Source organism: Zootoca vivipara, chromosome 9, assembly GCF_965207765.1.
Source record: "Zootoca vivipara chromosome 9, rZooViv2.hap1.1, whole genome shotgun sequence".
In the NCBI taxonomy this organism is placed as follows: Eukaryota; Metazoa; Chordata; class Lepidosauria; order Squamata; family Lacertidae; genus Zootoca; species Zootoca vivipara.
The window spans coordinates 24,967,870-24,992,134 of NC_142592.1; the positions used below are offsets into that span (position 1 = coordinate 24,967,870).

Below are 24,265 nucleotides of genomic sequence, written 5' to 3' on the forward strand. Positions count from 1 at the left end.
TGATGTGCTGAAATGTGCATTCCTTGAACTCTGTTTTACTTAAGTGATTATAGTAGCCATTAACATTCACTGGTACGTTTCTGGCCCTGTTGTTTTGTGTGTATAATTCTCCATCACATGATTGTGGGGTAGGGAGGAAAATGGTACCAGTAGGCTTATAATAACATAGGGAAATAAAGTTTAAAAGAAAGAATGGTTCTCTGAGCTTCTCACAGAGGTACTTGAGGTAATCCTTCCAATGAAATGGCTCACTAATCTGCACAATCAATGTTGCTTAGAAGTATATGCCCTGAAGCAAAAAAATATCATGAACAGAGTGAGGATGAGAGAGTACTGGAGAAGGGTGGGGGTGGCTGGAAGCAAACATTTTATCTATACCATTGTAGATTACTTTGCTGTGTGGTGGATTCAGCATTATCAGTTGGAGGGGGGGGGGTCACACTTCAATGTCAGACTATGGCAACCGTAAAATCAAGAGAAGAGCCAAGAGCTACAAGGGTTAAAGAAAAACTGTGCAGACCACCACCAACAACAACAACAACAACTTATTATTATTTCTACCCCGCCCATCTGGGTTGCCCCAGCCCCTCTGAGCGGCTTCCAACATAATATAGAACAACAACACAACAGAATATCACACTTTAAATGATACCTTCTCAGTGGCACCAGCATCCTCAAAAAAACAAACGAAACAAAAACCTGTTAGGTGCAGCAACACAAATGAGGATTGATGGCTGAGTAAACTTTAAAAACAGCAAAACAGTAAAACAAAAGGACTTTGTTCAACTGCATGCACAAGCCTCATTAAATTCCTTTAAAAAAGTCTTTTTTTAAAAAAAGGAAAAGGACATGTCAAAATTAATGTGACACAGCAAGACCAATAAATTACAATGTTCCTGGAGGCATGCAAATGGTTACTTGATGATGAGCTATGAATAGCAGTAGCGGTACTGTAAACAGTGGCATTCATTATGTAAGCAATGCTTCCCACACAGTCATGGGGTTCAAATATAATACAGTCGTTTTCTCAAAGCACCAGATCAGAAAAGGGCAACTAAAATGCTCATGTGGATGGACTGAAGAAAAGTTGCAATGTTTGGGACCTTCTCGTTTAGAGAAAAGGCATGGCAGGAGTTTATAAAGTTATGCATGCCATGGATGGAGAAAGTAGATGGGAAAATGTTTCTCTGCCTCTCCCATAGCGCTTGAATTTATGGACATCCAATGAAGCTGGGCAGATGAAAGAAAGTATGGTACTTGGAATCATAGAATTGCAGAGTTGGGAGGCACGACCAGGGTCATCTAGCCCAAGCTCCTGCAATGCAGGAATTTTTTGCCCAACATGAGATTAAAAGTCTCATGCTCTACCAATTGAGCTATTCAGAGGGCAGCACATAGGTCTCATCCACACTTAACTTTTGCCCCATGCTTTCTAGGCACAGGTCAGTGCCTTAAAATGCTACACCTGAGTGTTCTTATGGGTTTTTTGTTTTTTCTCTGTCCCGACACTTTCACCACAAAAAGCCACTTTTTCTGATTCAAACAGCAATTCGGACAAGCCCATAATCAAACTGTAGGACTTGTTCCAAACAGGAGCCAGAAATGGCCACCAACCTACATGGTTTAAAAAGAAGATTAGCCAGATTCAAGGAAGGAGAGGGCTACTGATGGCTACTCAGCAATTGAGCATATTGTATCTACTAGGCTTGTACAACTTGTGACCTGTCAAGTCACATGCAGCCCAGCCATGCATTGTGGCAATCAGGACTTTGATCAAGTTCCTGCTTTTGAACACACACACACACCCCAAAAAAAGCCTAGCAGGTCATAATATGTGGCTGGAGCTCTTTGCTTGGCGTGGCTGAGTCACAGGTTGCAAGCCCAGCCCATAAGGACCACCAGGGAAACCAAAACACCAGGGAGACCATAACAAAACAAGCTCTGCTTTGGTGACACATATACTGCAGAAACAATAATTCGGGAGTGTTCAGAAAGTCTGGATTTGTTAGAGGTATGTGGCCATTTCTACTGGTACTTTCCAGGTTAATGATGAAAGGCAGATCCTCACTCTAATGAGGGATTCGACATGCTGCAGTCTGAAGAGGAGACTTGTTAATAAACTCTCATTGAATGATCACCTGCTGCTAAGTGAACAGGCTTGGCAGGCATAAATAAGAGACAGTAGCTGCTCCAAACTGCCAGAGGTCTTTACAAGGGGATGTCCATGCTGCTACACAAAATTATTAAAGGAAGTGACTGGGAGCGGGGGAGACAGTATCCAGCTAACTATCAGAGAAATGACTTTTTATCTCTTGCTTCATTGCATTCAATCTCCAATTAGCTACTAGAGAATGTTTAAAAATATTTCAAATGCAGGTGGAATAAATAGAAAACGAAGCACTTTTCTTAATATTGCATGCAATAGTGTGGATCGAATGTGGTCATTAATAATATAATTTTTTTATTATTTATATGCCGCCCATCTGACTGGGTTGCCCCAGCCATTCTGGGTGGCTTCCAACAAATTAAAACATGAAGCACAGTAAAACATCAAACATTCAAAACTTTTCAATACACTCATACCTCATGAATTGTGCCCACTTCAGGCTACGTGTTTTCGTGTTGCGTCCTGCGGCAATCCAGAAGTACTTGAACAGGTTACTTTGGGGTTTTGCTGCTCACGCATGTGCAGAAGCGCTAAATCGCGCCGTGCGCAGATGCACCACTTCAGCTTGTGTCAGTTCCATGTTACGGACGGGTCTCCGGAACAGATCCCATCTGTAAAACCAGGTTCCACTGTAGAAAAACTGGATGTGATCTATGCCTTAATGTGCATTTTGGGTACCATGTCTTGTTTGTTTGTTTGTTTGTTTATATTAAATATCTATCCCACCCTTCCTCCCCAAAGAGTCCATGTCATCTTTTCAGTAACTGTTGTTGGCACCCGTCTGTCTTGGAGGAGTTGCACCTTTGCGGTTGAAGTCAAACTGTTGGAAGGTTGCAGTGCCCCCTGTGGCTGTAGAGATGGGTAGGGGCGAGACATGTTTTGTTGCAGCTGGGGCAAATGAAGGTGTCCGTTTGTGCTGCTGCAGATGCACCATGGCATTTCTTCTCTCTGTGCTCCTTCCAGCAGTCATTCCTTCTCTGGATGACCATCTGTCTCCAGGGACTGCAGTTACAACATGCTGCATATACCATTATTCTCTGCATTTGTGTTCTAAGGTGGCATGGATAATATTGGATCTGAATGTGTACCAAACGCCAGAAATTCTTTTCCAATGAAGGTCTGACAGCAGCCGATTGACCTCCAGCTAATCAGAGTCACATACAAACAGCAGACTGAAGATTTCCACAAATTCAGATGCTACAAAAACAGAGGTCTCTTAACCTGGCAGTGAAAAAACATGCAATGTAGGCATTGTTTTAGAGAAGGCATTCCACAACTAGGGTGCCAACACTACCAGAAACCAATTACTTTGGTTTTACACAGCACACTTCCAATAAAGAAGGCAGCTGAAGAAGAACTTCAGCAGAAAATCTCAAGATATGGGTCCCAAACTGTTTAGGGCTCAGATAATAGCGTTTGCTCAATACTTACGTACCGTAAGTATATCCTAAAGCCCTCAGCCACAGTAATAGTTCACATGAACATTTTCCCAACATAGGTTTCCCAGCCTGCCAAAGCAGATCTTGTCTAGCATCAAACTGAAGTAAAGAGTGGAATTTTATGTGAACTTTTAAAAGCAATGATGCTTCTGTTAACCCAAAATTAAATACAGTAGATTAACAAGAGTTGGATGAGAATAATGCCCGACTGGTTTTTTTCTGGTTTGTTGTGAAACATCCAGGCCAGATTTATGTTTTCCAGTCTGTGGACTGTGCCAGTTTGTACAACCCAAACATCATGCAAAACTCAGTTTCGATTGCTATTGCCACAGCAGCCTTGAGGCATCATAGGAACATTCTATTTACAAGGCAGTTTTGGGGAAGACTCATAATGCAGCAAGATAAGTTTTACAGCGAAAAAGAAATTGAAGGTTTCAGCATAAAAAGAAATAGCTAGAGGAGCGATGGGACAAAAAGAAATGTTCGATACCATCGCATCATTTGAAACACACAAGATGTTGCAAGGGAGCAGTCAACAGGGCCTTTTTATCTTGTGCCTCAGTAATATCAGAATTCTAAAGATGTAATGGGTTGTATTTCTAACAGGGCATTTTAAAGCATATAATGTGTGGATTAAATTCTTTACCCCCTTCCAAGCCCTCATAAATCCCATCCTGCAGTGAGTGAACTCAGCCACACACACACCAACAAAGTGCCCTTTTATACAGCCGTACCTTGGAAGTCGAACAGAATCCGTTCCGGAAGTCCATTCGACTTCCAAAACCAAAGTCCAGCATCTGATTGGCCGCAGGAAGCTCCTGCAGCCAATCGGAGGCCGCAGAAGCCCCATCGGACATTCGGCTTCCAAAAATAGTTCGCAAACCGTAACAATCACTTCTGGGTTTGCGGCGCTCGGGAGCCAAAACGTTCGAGAACTAAGCTGTTTGAAAACCAAGGTATGACTGTACAATGATCTGAATAATTATAACCCCCCCACTTTCATAAAATAAATCAAGGTAGTTTACAAAATAAAATCCAATGAAAGCAATGCAAAACAAAACATAAACCAGTACGGTATCTGTAAAACCTAATTACAAAATCAATAAAACAGGAACAGATTGGTCAAAGGGGGGGGGGGAATCATGTTATGAAGTCCTAACAAGTAAAGTTTTTAAGAGACACCTGAAAGAAGCAGGGATGGTTCTGCAGAACCTCACCTGGGAAGGGTTTGCCACACTAAAGGCTCAATCCTGAGTGGAGGCCAAGTGGACCTCAGAGTGTAGGAAACTCCATCAGCAGATCTCAGTAGCTGATGTGGAATATAAAGGAACAGACAGTTTTTAAGGTACTACCTCTTCCCATACAAAAAAAGAGGCCTTATTGGTGATGGTGATCAAGACTTTTTTTCAGCCAGAACTAATCGCAACTCAGTTCCGGCCCCTCTCAGGTGGATGCCATTGCCATTATAAGAGAATGAGGGAGGCATTCAAGTTGAGTCCCAGCCCATCTTTTCTCTAGAAAAATAGCACCAATGATTATGATTGGGCAGACGGGGTCTTCTCAGTGGTGGTGCTCCATTTTTTGGAACGCCCCACCCCTTAAAATATGGCAATCCCCCTCAGAGATGATTTGTCAGAGGCAACTCCCCCAAACCACTATGAGTGGAGTGCCCTGGTAATATAATGATCTGTGATTAAAGCGTAAAGCTCAAAATGAAATGCGCTCCCCACAACACATCCCTAAGCAGCTTAGTTTTGGGGTTAAAAAATGAATAGATGCAGCAGTCATTTTATATTACGTGGCAAAGGGCAATGCCTTGGGGGCACGTCAGTTGACAGAGTGAAACTGGATTACCCTTATTTGCATCATAATTTGAGCTGCACATTGAACTGATGCAACCCCTCCCCTCTTTGGCAAAGAGGGAAACAAAGGGGATTGGGGGTGGGGTGGGGTGGAGTTAATGCCACAGCTAGTTTGATTTTCACTGAGACGACTAAGTTCTCACCATCTTGCAGGAGGGAAGAGCCCATAGACGTTGGTACATTCAGTCACCTTGGAAGTTTAGCGCTTGCATTTCCTTTTCGGCTGCTGCTGCTCTGCAGGGCCTTTGTTAGCAGTGGTGGACACTGGGCCTAGCGTTAGTGAAGACAAAATTTCAATATCTGCGTGTATCCGCTGAGAAGAGGGAATTGTTTCAGATGAAGCTTTTGGAAGGCTCACCAGAGACTATCACATTGCCACGTTAAAATGCTAAGGTTAATTAAATATGAAGGCGGGTGTAGCTGTGAACTCCTGACATGATTCAGCAAAGTTGGGTGTTATAAAACGACAGCTTTTAAGCTGTTTTGCAGAGATGAACACTTTCAATTAATTCTGAGTCATAGCGAGCACACAGATTTTTGGCTTGTGCACATGACTCCCCGTGGCATGGAGAGAAAGGGAGGAGGTCTGCATAGTGCTGTGCTCATCCTGCTTCTCAGAGTGACGGGGTGTTTCAGTGCCGCAGCACCTATCTGGGTTGGGTTTCCTTCAGAGAGAGGTCATTGGAGGCTTTTTGGTGTTTAGTAATATTTGTATTAGGGTGTGGGTGGCACTGTGGTCTAAACCACTGAGCCTAGGGCTGGCCAATCAGAAGCTCGGCAGTTTGAATCCCCGCGACGGGGTGAGCTCCTGTTTCTCGGTCCCTGCTCCTGCCAACCTAGCAGTTCGAAAGCACATCAAAGTGCAAGTAGATAAATAGGTACTGCTCCGGCGGAAAGGTAAATGGCATTTCCGTGCAGTGCTCTGGTTTCGGTGTTCTGTTGTGCCAGAAGCGGCTTAGTCATACTGGCCACATGACCCAGAAAAACTGTCTGTGGACAAACGCTGGCTCCCTCAGACTGTAAAGTGAGATGAGCGCCACAACCCCAGAGTCGTCTGTGACTGGACTTAACTGTCAGGGGTCCTTTACCTTTACCTTTTTTAAATATTTGTATTACGCACAAATACATAGGTTGAGCATATGTTAAAGCACAGCATAGTGCTCATCCAGACTTCCTTTTCTGCTGGGTTTCTAGGCACAGATCCATACTTTAAAGTGCCATGTCTGAGCACTATTTATTTTTATTTTTATTTTGCTCCAGTGCTTTCCCCCCTGCTGATTGGCTGGTTTGAAGGGTCCCTTATGTCAGGAACCCACCCTGCAACTCTGAGGCCACTGGGCATTCCCAACAGGTTAGGTAAAGGACCCCTGGACGGTTAAGTCCAATCAAAGGTAACTATGGGGTTGTGGCGCTCATCTCGCTTTCAGGCCGAGGGAGCCGGCGTTTCTCCACAGACAGCTTTCTGGGTCATGTGGCCAGCATGACTATACCGCTTCTGGTGCAACAGAACACTGTGACGGAAACCAGAGTGCATGGAAATGCCATTTACCTTCCCACCAGAGCAGTACCTATTTATCTACTTGCACTGGCTTGCTTTTGAACTGCTAGGTTAGCAGGAGCTGGGACAGAGCAATGGGAGCTCACCCCGTCATGCGGATTTGAACCATCGACCTTCTGATCGGCAAGCTCAAGAGGCTCAGTGGTTTAGACCACAGCACCACCTGCGCCCCTACTTTCCCCACAACATCTGAGAAGCATGTGAGGCCAAGCGGTGGGGATTGAGGTAGGAGGATGAGTGACCACAAACACTGCCCCCCCCCAGGAATGTGTTGAGTGGCCATTTTCTGAACTTGCCGCTGCCCCATTTTTCTGCACTAGCCACTAGCTGCTGCCTTACTTTATGCACCCTGTTTCATTCATGCAGGAATGTGGGAATTGTGGGGAAGGGCCTTTTCTCATCAGTAAAACACCTGCTTTGCATGCAGAAGGTCCTAGACCTAATCCTCAACATTTCTAGGTAGGGTTGGGTGAGACCTGTGCCTGAAATCTTGTAGGGTTGCTGCCAGTTAGTGTGGACAGTCCTGAGCTAAATGAACCCCTGGCATGGCTCATGATAAGGCAACTGTCTATGATCCTAGGTTCCTATGCTAACATGAACTTTAAATCTATGTGCCTTCAGAAATTTCATAGGGCCAACTGCCTCCATGCTCATTTCAACAGGTGGGATTAGATAAATGCTTTCTAGGTGACCTACAGTTATCTGTGAGTTCCTGCTTCTCCCATTATTTGCAGCGGGGTGATGTAAGTCTCACTTGAATCCTGACTTCACTTTTACCATCAGAGTCTTTTTTGCAAGTCTACGGGGTTCATCCCAATAGCAATTGTTTGATGATAACTTCTGTGTTACAGTAGCAAAGCTTCATCTCTCCTGGTATTAGCACTCTCCCCTGTGTGTGTGCAGAATGCACAGCACTGCCCTATCAGATTAATCACGAATCCTGCACTTTCTGGAAATCCTGGGAGGAAATTTGTCGCCTACAAACTGCATGCTAGAAAAAGCTACCTGGCAAGCTGTTGGAGGCAATGTTTTGCCAAGCAGAGTTGTAAGGAGCAAATTATTGCTCCCACTTCGCCAATCATTCCATGCAGAATGCTTTCCCTGAAGTTGAAATTTCACTGATTATAGTCAATAGCCCTTTGACTCACCTTGTTCATGGCGTTCCTTAAAATTTACTGTCTACAGTTAGCATGCTTTGTGCTTGCAAAGGCGTAAGTGCCCTCCACAACTAGGCACAGCTGTTCAACGCAGCTCTCTTTCAGGCTCAGGGAGTCTCTCCTGTGATCTAAAACTCTGCTACAATTTACTTTTGTTGGCTTGAAGCAACCGTCAATTTGAAAGGGATTTTGCAGCTTGGTAACTGAACTATGAGATGACGTTGAAAAAAAAAGCAGAAACAGCAGCCGCCACCTGCTGATCTGGCTCATTTTGTGTTTTAGCAAAGTTTCCAGCTAACAGGAGCTATTGAAATTCGAACTGGAAGAAACGTTTCTAGATTGTAATCAAGAGAGATCTGATCATCACCTCGTGGAAGCCTGATCTCCCCAATGGAGATAAGGATGAATGGGGAAAAGGAACTTTAAAGAACTTAGTTACAGGTAGGTAGCCGTGTTGGTCTGCCGTAGTCGAAACAAAACGAAAAAAATCCTTCCAGTAGCACCTTAGAGACCAACTAAGTTTGTCATTGGTATGAGCTTTCGTATCTGAAGAAGAAGAAGAAGAAGAAGAAGAAGAAGAAGAAGAAGAAGAAGAAGAAGAAGAAGAGTTTGGATTTGATATCCCGCTTTATCACTACCCGAAGGAGTCTCAAAGCGGCTAACAATCTCCTTTCCCCTCCTCCCCCACAACAGACACCCTGTGAGAAGTGTGTGTGCACACAAAAGCTCATACCAATGACAAACTTAGTTGATCTCTAAGGTGCTACTGGAAGGATTTTGTAAAAAAATTTTAAAGAACCTATTAGTGACTATCCAAATAAAGTGTTTTCAAATGGAGAAGCTTATTTAGCGCTGATCTCCTCAGGGTTCTTGGAAAGGTTAACAGCAACTCAGTAACTGATCAGCCAGTTACTGATTTATTACCCCATGCAGATGGGGTAATAAAATGGGAAAGATCAAGGAAGATTGATGGAAAGTCTGTAAACCCATGGGTTAGTTCCATGGAAATGTCAACATACAGGCCCACTTTTCATTTTCATATATGTAACATGTTCTTAGACATGCTGGCCACATGACCAGCATGTACGCCGGCTCCCTCGGCCAGTAAAGCGAGATGAGTGCCGCAACCCCAGAATCATCCGTGACAAGACCTAATGGTCAGGGGTCCCTTTACCTTTACTTTATCTTTCTAAATATCTGAAGTCTCATGATCTGGCAACAGTTTTACAAATGGCATTACTTTTGAGCAGAACTGTGCAAGATGACTCAGAATTTCTATTCCCCCCCCCCAAAAAAGTTAAAGGCGTCTCCAAGAAATATGCAATAGGTGAATGACCCTTTATTGAATTAATGGTTTTGCTTTCTTATATGATCAGCAGAAAATAAATTGGTGTTAGGAACGAAACGTACGTTGCTTGAGTATGTTACACTGGCCACAAAAATGAAGCCCTCACCATATATTAACAGAAGGGTGAACAAAGCACCACAAATACACTGTTTGTGAGTTTAGATTTGGTGTACTGCCGCTGCTTTCAGTCTGATACTTAACACATCAAAGAGGCAACCACTGAACCTGGCTACAAACCTTGCACGCCATACTTGAAGTGTCTATGCGCTTCCTACTGAAAGCTGAAATTCGATTGGTTTCGATTGTAATTAGAACAGCATTTGTTTCCCCAAACCGGCCTACAGGGTTGGAAGATTCAGGGCAGTTAAAAAGAAGTGCTTCTTCACATGCAGCGTATTGTGAAACTAGGGACCTGGCTCCCACAGGGAGGCAGTGAAGGCCACCAACTTGGGTGGCATTAAAAGGGGATTAAGCCTTATGCTTAATAAAGTAGCTTAGTGCTTACAACCCCAGCCTAGCTCTGACTGTGTTTTTATCTCTGCTGGACTCTGAATGTGTGCTTAATGTCTCCAAGGCATGAGTCACTAGAAACCGTTGGGGAGGGTGGTTCAAAGGTGGTTCGATCCTGTCGTATGCCTGGGGCAGGGGGCTCATCCTAGTCCCCGGCTGACCTGACAAGGTCCTCCTTGCAGGCTTCCCACAGGGATCTGGTTGGTCACCATGAGAACAGGATGCTGGACTAGACAGGCCATTGATCTGATACTGTACAGTACTTCTTATGTCAGTTCTCTTGAGTTTTGTGTGTTTGTTTGTTTTGAAAGGTGCTTGGAGACTCAGGACAATATGATGAGTTTGCCACCAAAGTGCAGATCCCCTCTGCATGCAAAAGACTGTTAAAAATGCTGTAACGCGGGTTTTGCGCAAGAGTGTCTTTTCACATAAAGGAGCACAATCAAGTAAATTAATACATAGCATGCTACAAGAACAAAATCCGACCTGTCATTTGATTCTTGCTTACGGTTCTGTGATATACTGCAAGAATTGTAAGGCTGGGAAGAAAACAATTCTTTATGCATGGAGGTAAGCATTCCATCTTGAGCTCGAGGGAGTGTTGCAACGAAGCATAATTAATTATGCTAATACAAACCGAAACTTACCAACCTCGTCCCTAGTCAATTTATTTCATGCTTTGTACTGACTATGAAACATTACATTTATGTTGCAATGGACAATCAATATTATATTTTCTAAATTAGTTGTGAATGTTCATCCCCCCCCCCTTTTAGGCTGCTTGGGTTATATTTACTTAAATCATTCCCCCTCCTCATTTCCACAGTTCCAGTTTCTGTCTAGGAAGGAGGAGGAAGACTTTCCTTTCGAAGTACCAGAAAAGAGCTCACTCAGGGAAGGTCTCTTATTGACCAGTCTATGGCAAGGTTTCTCATATTCAGGGATGAACTAGCTTCGAGATGGAGAGCTTGTGATATATATGACAGCCTTTTGGGGTGTTGGATTTGCAGAGAAGACCAATGAACTATGCAAGGAATATCAGTGCCCTGTTCTCACCTTCCATATTTGGCAATACCAAATTTGGGAATTTAACAAGAGAATCACCGGCAGAATAGTATCTTCCTTTCCCGGGGTACCTGAAGGCTTTCATTGACCTGTTCTACATGCTTTAGTTTTTTCATTAAAAAATCAAAAAAATAAAATATTGAAAATATTCCACTTAAACAAAGTAAAGTGAAAAAAATGGAAAAAGAAACCAAAAGCTGCATAAAAAACCACTACAATTCTATACATATTTGTCTAAGACAAAGATATATAAATGAAATTATTATTCTAATACATATACATTTATTTATAACCTATATTTTTTTATAAATGCTTTCCAGTTATCATATTTGTCCATACACAGTCGATACCTATAAGTTCATTTGATGCAAGACTTGTCATGTCTTTTACCCATTGATTAAAGGGGGGGGGCATAGATCTATCTTCCCAGTGGATCAATATCAGTCTTTTAGCCATAGTGAGGGCGCAAAGAATCCATTTACATTGACCAGTTGTCAAATTCCATGTAGTGGGTGGGTAACTTTAAATAATATTATCCTCTGACAATGCTAGCTTTCCCCCCAAAGTAATATTTAGACAATCTGGTGCTTTCTAGTACTGTCATTGATGAGAATCCTGCATTGCAGAGAGTTGGATTAGATGACCATTGGTGTCCATACCAGCTCTATGTTTGTATTATTCTTTTTTGTAAACCATTTTGAGGTTTTTTACAATCAAGCAGTGTATACACTTTAATGAATAAAACGTGAGATACATAAATAATCAAACACTGAGCAATGTGCAGAAAAATGCATCTATTAGTGAACCATATTGGAGGGAAATGCTTGCGGAAATGTGTATGTTAGTCAAATCTGCACACAAAACTGCATTCATAGGGAGAATTTTGAACTAAAGTACCAATGAATGCTGGTGTGTGTGATATATATATATAATCTGCAAATTGCTGTAAAAATGTGGAGAACTGGATTTAAGATTGGAAAGTTGAGAAATGGAGAGAAGCTGAAATTGACGGACTTGTCTATTCCTAGGCAGCGTCCAGGCATGAAGGGAACTGGGTCCCAACAACATCTGGGGTTAACCCCTGCAGGGAATGACCCAAACAAGTGCTGCTTAAGCCAAGCTGTGTAATGTATGTTTTATTAACTTTTGTTCCAACCCTGTTTTATCCCCTTCCTGTTGTCTGAATGTAAAAAAAAAGCAGTTAAAGCAATGCAAACAATTAAATCCAAAAAAGAACAATGTGAAGGGAATAATTTGTAACAGAGTGTCTGCTGCTATATGGTTGATAAGCCTTCGGTGTGCGTACCTGCAAGAAATCACCAGGAGCAGGCAGTGCGTACAAACAGGCTCCTCTTGCTAGATGAATAGGACAGGAAACATCTGGCCGAATGGGAACTCTGCAGTGATTAATTTAGCCGCGAGACAGCATCTTCACTTCTATGCAGAAGGGGGAAAAATGCTTTCATAGTCAAACTGGGGTCCAATGTTTGTTTCTGCCGAAGGAAGCAGAAAGTTTAACGTAGGCAAAAAACACACAAAAACAAACCCTCTTTCGTTTCATTTCTTCTCTTATGTACAGATGAGGGTTCTCTAAGTCAGGCACACATTGAAAACATTGTACTCAAACTTACATGGCAGAAGTAGCCTGACCAGGTGTAGGAATGCTCCCCACTTCACACAGTCACCCTCCAGCTGATAGAGGGTGACTGTGTGTTGTTTTCACCCTGTTTCCAGAACACCTAAAGAGGGCAACATGCACACCTCTCTATGTGCTGTCCATATCCCTATGCTATACAACTTCTGAAGCCATCAGAACAACTTTCCATTCTTGAACCCAGTTATTGCCTATTGCTGAACTAGGTGAATAAATGTGACCTTTCTTTTCCAACATTTCTAAATTTTTGGAAGCAGCACAGATGTTGCTGCAGCCAGAAAACCACACCAATCCTGCAAAAGTATTATGATGTCAAAAGAGAAGGCTCATGTTGAATCCCTCTTTCCCTTCTATGAAAAGTAAACCACAAGTATGAAGACACCGGGCTGTGGGTGTTGCATTTTGGAAACGGGGGTCGATGAACATGAGAGGAGGGCTGGTGTGTGTGTGTGTGTGTGAGCTATTAGCTCTGCCCCCATCCGTCTCATCTTCCCCGAGTTGGAGGATGACTATTTGAAGTATGGAAGCTGTGAGAGTCCCAGATGTATTCCCAATAAATTGATTACTTTGCATATAAAAGAGGATGCATTATTGTTTCTGATCGCCAAAGGTTTTCTTTAGGCTTTCTATAGAAATGGGTGGTGGTGTCAAATGACCAGAGCTCAAACTATGTAAAATTTAATGTAGCCTACTTAAATCATGCCAGATTTTATTAGATATGATTTAGCTGATCAGCAGCAGCACTACACAATTTCACGTTGATTTTGCTTAACAATACATTGCCTTCCTTGTAAATCTGCCATATTAAGCAGAAACTGCTTATTCAAAGAAATTAATAATAAAAAGTAGGTATAAAATAAAATCCAATCAGTTCTTTCCTTTCAGAGGCCAACAACATCGACTATTGGAGTCAATCAGGAAAATATGGATTTCACTGGTGTCTGGCGACTTGAGCCAATATATCCTGCAAAACAATTAGAACCATCTGTGGTTAGCTAAGCATTTGATGAAGATTTGATGAAGATTATAGCCAACAAATTATAGTTTTAGCATGCAGGGTGAAGAAAATGTGTTTACCTCCTGATGCGGAAAATAGTTTATGCTATACCTGTGCCAAACACAAATGAACAACATTGGCAAGGTGGTGGGAATGTAGTCCTCTTGCAGGAAGAAATTCATCAGTAACTTTTATGGTCATCCTTCCATAAAATCTGAAGTGTGCCTTACTAGGTTCCTAATGTATCATTATTGATGTAGAGCAGGGGTGGAGAATCTTTTTTCGACCCAAGGGCTACATTACGGCAAACCTTAAGTCAATGGAAGACAAGGAAAGATGCAAAAGATGTGGGTGGGTGGTGTGACAAGAGTCAATGAGTGGGTGAAGCAAGAGATGTGACCCATTTTTGTTCAGTAGGCAACACTCCAACAGCTGGCAAGGCAGACTTCACCCATCCTAAATTTTTGCCTTTGACTTGTGATACCTAAATGCAGAACTTTCTATTTATCTCAAATTCATCTTGTTGGTTTCAGCGCAGAGGTCCAAACTGTTGAGATCTCGATCTTGTCTTTTATGGTACTAGCTACGCACCTCTCAACTTCACATCATCTGCACATTTGATAAGCAGCCCCCTCTCGGCTTTGTTGTCCAAGTCATTTATAAAGCACGGACCAGGTTGATACAGAACCATTAATGAGCACTTTGGGGGATGGTTGCTCAACAAGCTGATCCATCTAACAGTGGCAGAATCCAGCCCACATTTTACCAGGTTCACATCAAGGATATCATGGGAGATTGTGGTCAGGAATATATGAAAGGGAATAAACATACTAAAGTCTCTTGGAGTCAAAGAAAATTGTACGAATAAACTGACATGGGTGGACAAGATAGAGAAGGAGTCTTTATCTGCAAATAATTTGCCACATTTGCAAAGCATAGCGTAATACCTGAAGGTGTTGTACCTTGCTTTTCAGTAGCTTGCAATGGTACAGCTGGGGGGGGGGGAATCACTAGATTTGTGGAAAGAGCCACTTCCCAGGAAAGGGTCACTGATGGGGAAACTTCTACATGGCTTCATTTTCACATACTACTCTTAGAATGTTCGAATGGGGTTTAATTCTACAACACTGCCAAATAATAGTGATACGGACTGATTTTGTCAAAACCATCTTCCTTTGTTTCTAAAATCTGGTCCACCTACTTGTCAGAGCCTTAAACTCTGCATCTCCAAAAGATTTGGGTCAAATCTTTTCACTTACTCCCCATTTCACAACTGAATGATATTTGAGAGAAACATGATCCTGGGCAAGGTCATTTTGTTAGAATCGTATTTGTTATCAGGGAATAATGATCATACTGCCATGTCAAAGTGACAGGAGTGAGAGTGAAGGCCTCATTCTATCTAGTAAAAAGTAACGAATCAGCAAAACGCTCTGGATTGAGTGGGAATGGGTGATTTGGGCGAGAGAAGTTTGAAAATAGATAAAGTGAGGCTTGTCCAAGATGAACACTTCTCTGGCAATGCAAAAGGAACTCTGCACATCAAGAGTGGGGAACATCAGACCCAGAGGTCACATGTAGCTTGCCAGCATCTCTAATATGGTTTTGTGAGTTTCTCCAGGCCACACATCTTCACCTGCTTCATGTTCTTAAATACTTTTGCATCACTGGAATGTGTCCTTGAACTGTCACGCTGCCTCTGTTTTCCTGGGTGGAAAGATTGGGAAGAGGGACTTAGAAACCTCTTAGTTTTGAGTGGTTGGAATGTAGTGTATTGAACAAAGATGAGTCAAATTCCTTGCTCCACCTGTGGAACGCCCTCCCATCAGATGTCAAAGAAATAAACAACTATCGGACTTTTAGAAGACATCTGAAGGCAGCCCTGTTTAGGGAAGCTTTTAATACTGGATGAATCATTGTATTTTAATATTCTGCTGGAAGCCGCCCAGAGTGGCTGGGGAAACCAAGCCAGATGGGTGGGTTATAAATAATAATTATTATTATTATTATTATTATTATTATTATTATTATTATTATTATTATCCACCTGCTAGTTGCTTCTTGTCCTTTCTACCACTACATGGGACCGCTGGAAAGTTTCCCATGGAAAAAAAAGAGCCCTCAGACTGAAAAAATATTCTTCTCCCTTGGCCCACATCAATAAATATGCTGTAGAAACCTAGGAAGGTAGAAAGCACACCTGAGATTTTAGGGAAGGATATCCAATGATACCAATCAATGTTTAAAAAAAGTTACTGATAAATTTCATGAGGGCTACGTTCCCACCACCTTGCATTTGTTGATGGTGAGGGCTCTGCATTCAGGTAATCTCGTGGATGTTAAATTTAATAACTATTGTTTGATGATTTTAAATTTTGGAATGTTAAAGATTATTGATTTATAATTTATTTAAATCATATATACATACAGGTGTCCCTCCACTTACGCACAATGGACTCATGCATGACTGTGTATATTCATGATGCCAGGAAATAAGTAAATAATTCAATTCAATGGTGGGAGACAGCTGGAGAGTCCTTGTGGCTTGTGAGGAGACCTTGAAGCCCTGAAGAGAGCAGAGGCAGAGTGGGGCTTTGTTTAGGCTGCTCTGCCTCCCCACCTAACAGTTGGCATGTGGGGTAGCACAGCTGCTTTCCTATGCATCCTCTAGCCTCCTGCTGGCCCCAGAGCTTCAAGTCTAGTTGTGGAAATTTTTGGATATGGTATTTTTGGTGTGGATTGGAGAGAGCAGCGGAGAAGGCATTTAAAGGATGTTTTGAGGGTGCCCCCTTTACGTGACTTCACTTATGCGTGTGGGCCCCCTGGAATGTAACTCCTGTTGGGAGTACACGTGTGTGTATGTGTGTGTGTGTGTGATGTTTGTGTGTGTCTGTGTCCGTGTTCCATCCTTCCTCTTGGGATCTTACTCAGTGCAGGTAGCAGCAAAATGTAATTTATAAAATAGTTGTACAGCCATACCTTGGAAGCTGAACGGAAGCCGTTCTGAAAGTCCATTCAACTTCCAAAACTTTTGACTTCCAAGGCACGGCTTCCGATTGGCTGAAGGAGCTTCCAATTGGAAGCCGCAGAAGCGCCGCTGGACGTTTGGCTTCCAAAAGAACATTTGCAAACCGGAACACTCACTTCTGGGTTTGCGGCGCATTTATAAAATTGGGGGGGGGGCAAGAAAAGCAAAATTACAGCAATTACTAATCATCAGCAACCATTCTCAATAGCCTGGATAATGAACCATGTTTTGAGCTGGTGACTGAATGCCATTACATTGGGCACCAGCCAAATTCCAGGGAGCAAGGATTTCAAAAAGCCTCACCACTTTCCAGCATCCAGGGTCTGGAGCAGCCACTTGATTTGGCTTGGCATTGTGCATGAGCAAAAGTTTATAATACACTTTGTACTTGACTTCAATTTACATGTAAATACCGTACACCACAGCACAGCCAATCTGATGCCTATCATTACAAAAGAATATATCTAGGAGACATGCATGATGACACTTGTGTAGCCGCATTCCACTGAGATTCACATCAGCCTGAAGGGTAGTGCTCAGCTCTGGGCACTGCATTTTCCCATATGCTGACATACTGGAAGTTCCCTTTGCATTTAAAGAAACTGAGCCAGAGAAAGGCTTTCCTTTTTAAAAACTCCAGTTTAGTGCTCTCTGCTTGGTCTAGGGCCTAGGCTTTCCCCTTAGCTAATCCACAGCTGTTACAAATACTAAGGATTGAACACTGGCATATTGCAGAATCTTAGAATTGTAGAGAAAGAAGGGATCCAAGGGGTTCTAGTTCAACCCACTGCGATGCAAGGGCACTTCTGAAACAAACTATGAGATCATGATGCAGCCCAAATCTGGGACACCCCCTTCCTGGCCCCCAATCCCTTGTGAGTCATATGACCTGTGCAAGGTCACAGACCCAGAAAAGGCACTTGTCTGGGCACAGTGCCCCAAAATGTGCATTTTGGGGTGCCGTGCGAGATCAGGGACCCGAAAAAGCATTTCAGGGTGAGATCCTGGACCAAATCCATGCAAGAGCAAGGAGCCCAAAATGACAATCATGCTCTCATGGGGAGAAAACAGGGTGTCCCGGTTTTTCCAGGGCAGTTGTCAGGTGTATGATATGCCACAGTGGTGGAATGACACAATGTTCCTACTAAAAACTGATTGCTTCTATCAGCATTAACATAAGTGGGCAAAATATGGTTAGAGATGTTGATGCCGGAGTTTCAGAGCTGTGAAGCTTTCATAAATTAACGCCATCACATTGGAAAGGGCAATGTATTTCTGTGACATGCTTGTCCTCTCCCCAGGCTGACCTATGCAGTGGTGCTGCTGGAAATTGGTTACAGATCTAAAAAAGAGGAACTAGCAAGAATTCTTTCCAAAACACCACCATTAAAAACAAAACACAGTTCCGCTTTATGGTTTCCATTACTGTATACGCTCTGCCCTGTTTGGGTTAAAGGATGTAACATGGCACTTAACCTTGACCCCTTCTGTCTAGATCAAGTATCCATGTTTTCTGTTTTCCAAGAACTATCTGTGGTTCTTGTCATTCGTTTTCTGCAGAGAGATACACTGTGCACGGCTAGCTGTTCCATGGAAAACAGCTGCCAATGCTTGTCATGCCATCTGCGGTGTATGACTTTGGGACATAAGCAACAGCTCTGTGGAAAAACTGTGCCAACTTCCATTCTTAGTTACAATTGCTACCTCATTGGCATCAGTGGGATGGCACCGATACAACATAGGGATCTAGCCGATTGATTCGAGCCGTGAAATAACCTTACCATCAGGTGACTCCAAGCATCTGCTTACAATGACACATTGCAGGGGGCTTGTACACCGACAAAGGCAGTTTCAATTCTCAACACGACTTTTGTACATCACCTTTTTGTGAGGAAGATCAGAATGCATGGACCGTCGGCAGGCACAATAGTTATAGGCCCTCCATTAGATTCTAGTTATGGCCCCTAACATGTGAGGTGGGATCCAGAGGCAAAGTGAATCACAGTCAATATTTCCCATGTATTTCTGAATGCTGCTGCAAGAATGCACAGCAGTGCGAAAAGACCCTGGAAATCATGGAAAGTGTAACCCTGATTCCTGAATGATGGAGCTTTTAACACTTCCTGTTGCCCCACCTTATTAAATAATAATAATAATAATAATAATAATAATTTTATTAATTAATTATACCCCACCCATCTGGCTGGGTTTCCCCAGCCATCTGGACAGCTTCCAGCAGAATATTAAAATACCAGTATTAAAAGCTTCCCTAAACAGGGCTGCCTTCAGATGTCTTCTAAAAGTCAGCGGCTCCCAACAGAATATTAAAAATACAATAAAACACCAAACATTAAAAAACTTCCCTAAACAGTCTTCAAAGTGTCATATAGTTGTTTATTTCCTTGACATCTGATGGGAGGGTGTTCCACAGGGCGGGCGCCACTACTGAGAAGGCCCTTTGCCTGGTTCCCTGTAACCTTGCTTCTCACAGTGAGGGAACCGCCAGAAGACCCTTGGAGCTGAACGATAGGGGTGGAGACGCTCCTTCAGGTATACTGGTTATTAAGTTTAACTCCGAGACAGAGAATAGGTGATAACTATCTGTAGGGCACAGCTGGCATCTAGGAAATGGCCAGATTAGGTCTGATTCTGAACAGAGCCCAGTGGAATCATGGAAATCCAGTGACCAAACATAACTCACATGCTTAGTTTGACATGTGCACATTAAATCTGTGCAAGAACCCCAGTTGCTCATACAGAAAAAGAGAAAGCTAAATGTAGCTATGAAACAGACCCTTGCTCAGACAATACAGCATGAGACTCTTAATCTCAAGGTCGTGGGTTCAAGCCCTACACTGGGCGAAAGATTGTTGCATTGCAGGCGGTTGGACTAGATTACCCTTGTGGTCCCTTTCAACTCTGCAGTTCTAGGATTATGTGTATTTTATTGTATTGACATGGATTATAACAAAATAAGAAATGGTAAATAAAAGAATGCTTAAAACAACGTTCAAATAATCACTATGTATCAAACTGATCATTATATAAGCAAACTGGGTTAAATCAGTGTAAGTGCTACATCCAAACAGCTCAGATTTGTTTAGCATTGGGCAAGCACAGAAAGTAGCAGCAGAAAAAGAAACATAAAGATTTGTAGTTTTGCACGTTGCCTGGCCAGTCCTATTTAGACTGGGCTACCTGTGCTGACCTATTAATGCCCTGATCAGCCACATGGAATAGCAGGTATGAAACAAATCCCAAAGTTGTTAGGTGCCAGCACCAAACTGATATACCTGCAATACCATCTTGCTTGAAGGTCTGCATCAAATAATTGTCTCTTTTAGACCATAAGAAAAATCGATAGGTCTTACTAGGTGGATTCTTGCAAGTATGGTTTGCCTTTCAGAAATGTAATCTCCAGAATGCAAGAAGGTATTCATCATGCACATGCTTCTTCAAAAGTCCCATTGAATTCAGGGAGAATTCCTTCCGAGTAAACAAACTTAGGATCCATGTCATTGGCAGCAGAATCCTACACAAATTCACTCGGAAGCACATTCTCTCCTGTTCAGTGGGGCTTACTCCCAGGAAAGCGTGCATAGGGTTGCAGCCTGAGTCTCTGGCTGCGTACACACCATATGTTTATAGCACCCCACCAAAGAATAACTAGTTTTCAAGGGTGTTGGGAGCTGTAGTTCTGCCAACAGGTGAAGATCTTCTTCCAACAGGCTTGTGGGAATTGGCTGCTTTAAATGAAAGGTCTGGAACTGTGCTGATTGTAATTATGTGTATGTTTCAAACTGATTTTATATATGTATATAGTTTCAATTCTACTGTTTCATTGTTTATTAAATTATTGTTTATTTCTGTTTTTAAGCGATTCTTGTTTTTATCTGTAAGCTGCTTTGAGTTCTGTAAAGGAAAAAGGTGGGCTATAAATCAATCAATAATAATAATATGTAATGTGCATTCCCAACTATTAACAGGTATCCCTGGGACTGTGTCACTGTGAATGGAAAGCAGAGAACTATTTTCAAACAAAACGTCCAATCCATTCCACATGGGTTTGAGATAAAGGAGAAAAGGAGGGGAAACAGCTCTGAGGGCTCCTCCAGACCACCTGTTTATTTAGCATTCACCCTGATTTGCTGGTCTTTATTGATCTTTTCTTCTGATTAGTTTATGGGGTAGTTATAAGACTGCTCTCATCCTGCTTTGCTTGCAGGGTGTTTACACAGTTTTGTTGTGCTGTAGTAGTAGGGAATGAGGTGGGATGCTCTTCCCGTGCCAGTGAGCAAGGAGGCCAAAGCAGCTGTCTTTGATCTCTCCAAAAGGGAGCACCATGGAACCAATTCTCCCTGACTTGGGTGTCCAGAATAAGGGTGCCCCAGGGAGGAAAGAAGAGGAAATCACTGGTTGGTGCTGCTCAGCTGCTACACTTTGTACTGGTGGTAGTGGGCACTACCATTCACTTCAATGGGGCATTTGCGCCTGATGCCACTTGGAGGCACAGGAGCCAACTCCTAGGGGCCGAGGTAGCCCCCCCAAAAAACATATTTGAGTGCTGGACCTCCGTGGGCAGGGGAGGCAGCTGCCACCCCCAATCAAGTAAATAAAAAAATACTTAACTGACCAATCACATTGCAGATAATTCGGTTCTGCTCCCTAACAATAACTCAAGGTGTTGTTGTTTAGTCGTTTAGTCGTGTCGGACTCTTCGTGACCCCATGGACCATAGCACGCCAGGCACTCCTGTCTTCCACTGCCTCCCGCAGTTTGGTCAAACTCATGTTCGTAGCTTCAAGAACACTGTCCAACCATCTCGTCCTCTGTCGTGCCCTTGTACCTCAAGGTACACACCCGTAATACCTCAAGGGCTGCCTCTTCCCATGTGAACCTACCCAGACCTTGAGATCATCTTCTGAGGCCCTCCTTCATGTGCCTCCTCAAGAGGTCTGGAGGGTGGCGACAGGAGAACGGGCCTTCTCTGCAGTGGCTCCCCGTCTGTAGAATGCTTTCCCCAGGAAAGCTCGCCTGGCATCTTCATTATAGGCTACACCTTTAGGCACCAGGCAAAAACATTCTTTTAACCAGGCCTTTGGTTGACCTGATTGACATCCTATACTCAGGGCTGGCTCTAGGGGTAGGTTGGGTGGTGCGGGGCCGGCAGGAAGGCGTTGTGCCCGCCCACCAGGGCGGGGGCGCTGGAGCGATTTCTGCACCACAGCGCCCAACATGCTTGAGACGGCCCTGCCTATACCCTTTTAAAATGTGGCTCTGTGTGTGTGTGTGTGTGTGTTTGTTTGTTCTTATTTTATTTGTATATATTGTGATCTTTTCTGTGAACTACCCTGAGACCTCTGGGTATAGGGCAGTATATAAATTCAAACAAACAAACAAATTTTAAAAATCCTGGCTACACCCATGCACCCCTCCCCCAAGTTGATGGCCATTGTCATTCAAATAGTGGGCGTGTGTGCCCTGTCATGTGGGGTAAGCTAAAGGTAAAGGACCCCTGGACGGTTAAGTCCAGTCAAAGGCTTCCCTGCAAACCCTGCCCCACCCCAATATTTAATTCAAGTTAGCACCCCTGCCTGGATGCGTGGCCGAGGATCCAGGGCGTGGCCAAATGGCTGCCCCCCACATCCCGTCCCTACGATCCTGATCTAGTTATGGGGCAATTTGTGTGCCCCCCAAATACCCACACCCAAACCATTCAAGGCGTAGCTCAGTGTCCTTAGGCGCGCTCATGGATCGGCCCCACTCGGCCGCTGGCGTGCCGCCGGGCCCTGCCTTGCCAGCCGCGTCCTCCTCGCCTTGCCCCTTCTCCTCTCCCGCCGCCGGGAGCCTTGGAGATGCTGCGGCTCAGGCACCAGGCGCCTCCCCGCCGCCCGGCAGCCTCCGCCCCACTTGGCGAAGGCGGCGGCGGCTCCTCGTCGAGCCTCCCCGGCTGCCCTTGACACCAGTCCCCCTCGGCGCGGCAACAAAAAGCGGGCAGGGGCAGGTCGCGGAGAGGGACGGCGAGCCTCCTCCTCTTTCTTCCTCAGCCCGCGCGCGGCCTCCGAGCGACTCCAGCCCGAGGCGGCCGCGGCGCACAAAAGGCCCCGCGTCTTCCGTGCCGCCTCTTTTCTTTCGCGGCGGCCTCTGCAGGCCACGTCATGGGGAAATAAATAAATATCGCCCCATTCAGCCAGTGGCAGCGAGCAGGAACCGGCGGCGGCGGCAGCTGGAAGATTAGGACCAGCCCACCCAAACTAGACACACACAGAGAGGGAGACCAAGCCAGGTAAAGTAAAACGGACCCATCCAGTTCATCTTTTTTTTTTAATTAACAAAATAGATGGGCAGGGCGGCCGGGTTTCTAGGCAGAAGGGGGCTGCAGGCTGGCCGCCGCCTGTTCCAGCCCCGTTGTCTCCGCCGCTTCGTGTTTGAATGTCCCTGCTTCTGCCGCCCGAGTGTGTTGCTGACTGTGTAGGAATGGTGTCGCTTAAGCAACGAGAAGAGCGCCTGGTCTGCTGCTGCTGCTGCCGCCGCCGCGATTGCGTTGGCTTTGGGTATGCGAGGTGCCCAAGTACGAGTGGATCACACTGTCGATGATGCACCACACACGGGGGAAGCGGGCAGAGCAGGCGCGAGGGGCGCGGGGTGGGCGGGAGAGCCACACTATGAACGGCGTCCGCCGTCAAAGGAGCAGCGCTGAGTTGCAAGCAGAACACGATGTCTTCCCACCCCCCCCCCACCCGTTGATGAGAATTGGCTTGGCCGCCGCCGGCCTTAGGGACAGATGGATGGGGAGCGCGGTCGGAGCTCGCCTCCCTGCCTGTCCCCGTCCGATCAGTGACCTCCAGAGATGTACCCCGTGGAGAGCGAGCGAGCAATGGCACTCACCCACGTAGACCCGAGTGACAGATGCCCATCCGGACAACGGTATTAGAGTCACTCCCACGCAAGCCCCCACCCACCCGAAAACATAGGAGCCAACATAATTTATTGGAGAGGCCGCTCCCAAAGTGGATGGGCATTGCCATGATGCGCGCGCGCGCCGCGCCGTCATGTGGCCTGGGGCTTACCTGAGGGCCCTCAACAACATTTTATTCAAGTTGGCACCCCTGCACCACGTTGCGGGTGCGCGCCCGAACACAACCGACCCCCCCCCCCCAATCACGTTGCTCCCCGGTTCCAGTCCCTCTAGTCCTTTAGCTAGCAGAAAACGCACGCCTGCAGCTCTGGTGCTTTTCGGAGAGGGGCTCTTCTTTATTTCCCCCCCCCCAACCCAAAGGAGCCATTTTGAGTGGGGTGGGTGGCACGGTGGAGAAGGAAGGAACTGCTTGCCTGGACCGGGCACCGTGGCTTGCAAGAGCTACGGGTTGATGGGTGGGTAGGTAGGCAAAACGCGTGCCGCTACGTCGGTGGTGCGCCTTTGTGTCTGCGCTGCCGCAGCAGGAGGAGGTGGCTAAGGCGGGGGCGGCGGCATCGCTCG

At 44.7% G+C, this 24,265-nt stretch overlaps 1 protein-coding gene and 1 long non-coding RNA gene across 3 annotated transcripts in view; both read left to right on the forward strand.

Moving 5' to 3' along the window:
• Positions 1-1,908: 1,908 nt before the first annotated feature.
• On the forward strand, positions 1,909-11,002 carry LOC148684573 (uncharacterized). Its single transcript, XR_015945893.1, has 4 exons — positions 1,909-2,011; positions 8,466-8,624; positions 10,353-10,611; positions 10,868-11,002. It is a non-coding gene; the product is annotated as an uncharacterized LOC148684573 (long non-coding RNA).
• Positions 11,003-20,665: 9,663 nt separating this feature from the next.
• The window catches only part of SLC16A7 (solute carrier family 16 member 7), a 107,248-nt gene continuing 103,648 nt past the window's right edge, over positions 20,666-24,265 (forward strand). For both annotated transcript variants that reach the window (XM_088652249.1, XM_035126571.3), the window contains exon 1: positions 20,666-23,071. The gene's annotated coding sequence lies outside the window, so the exon portion shown is untranslated. The remainder of the gene's footprint in view (positions 23,072-24,265) is intronic.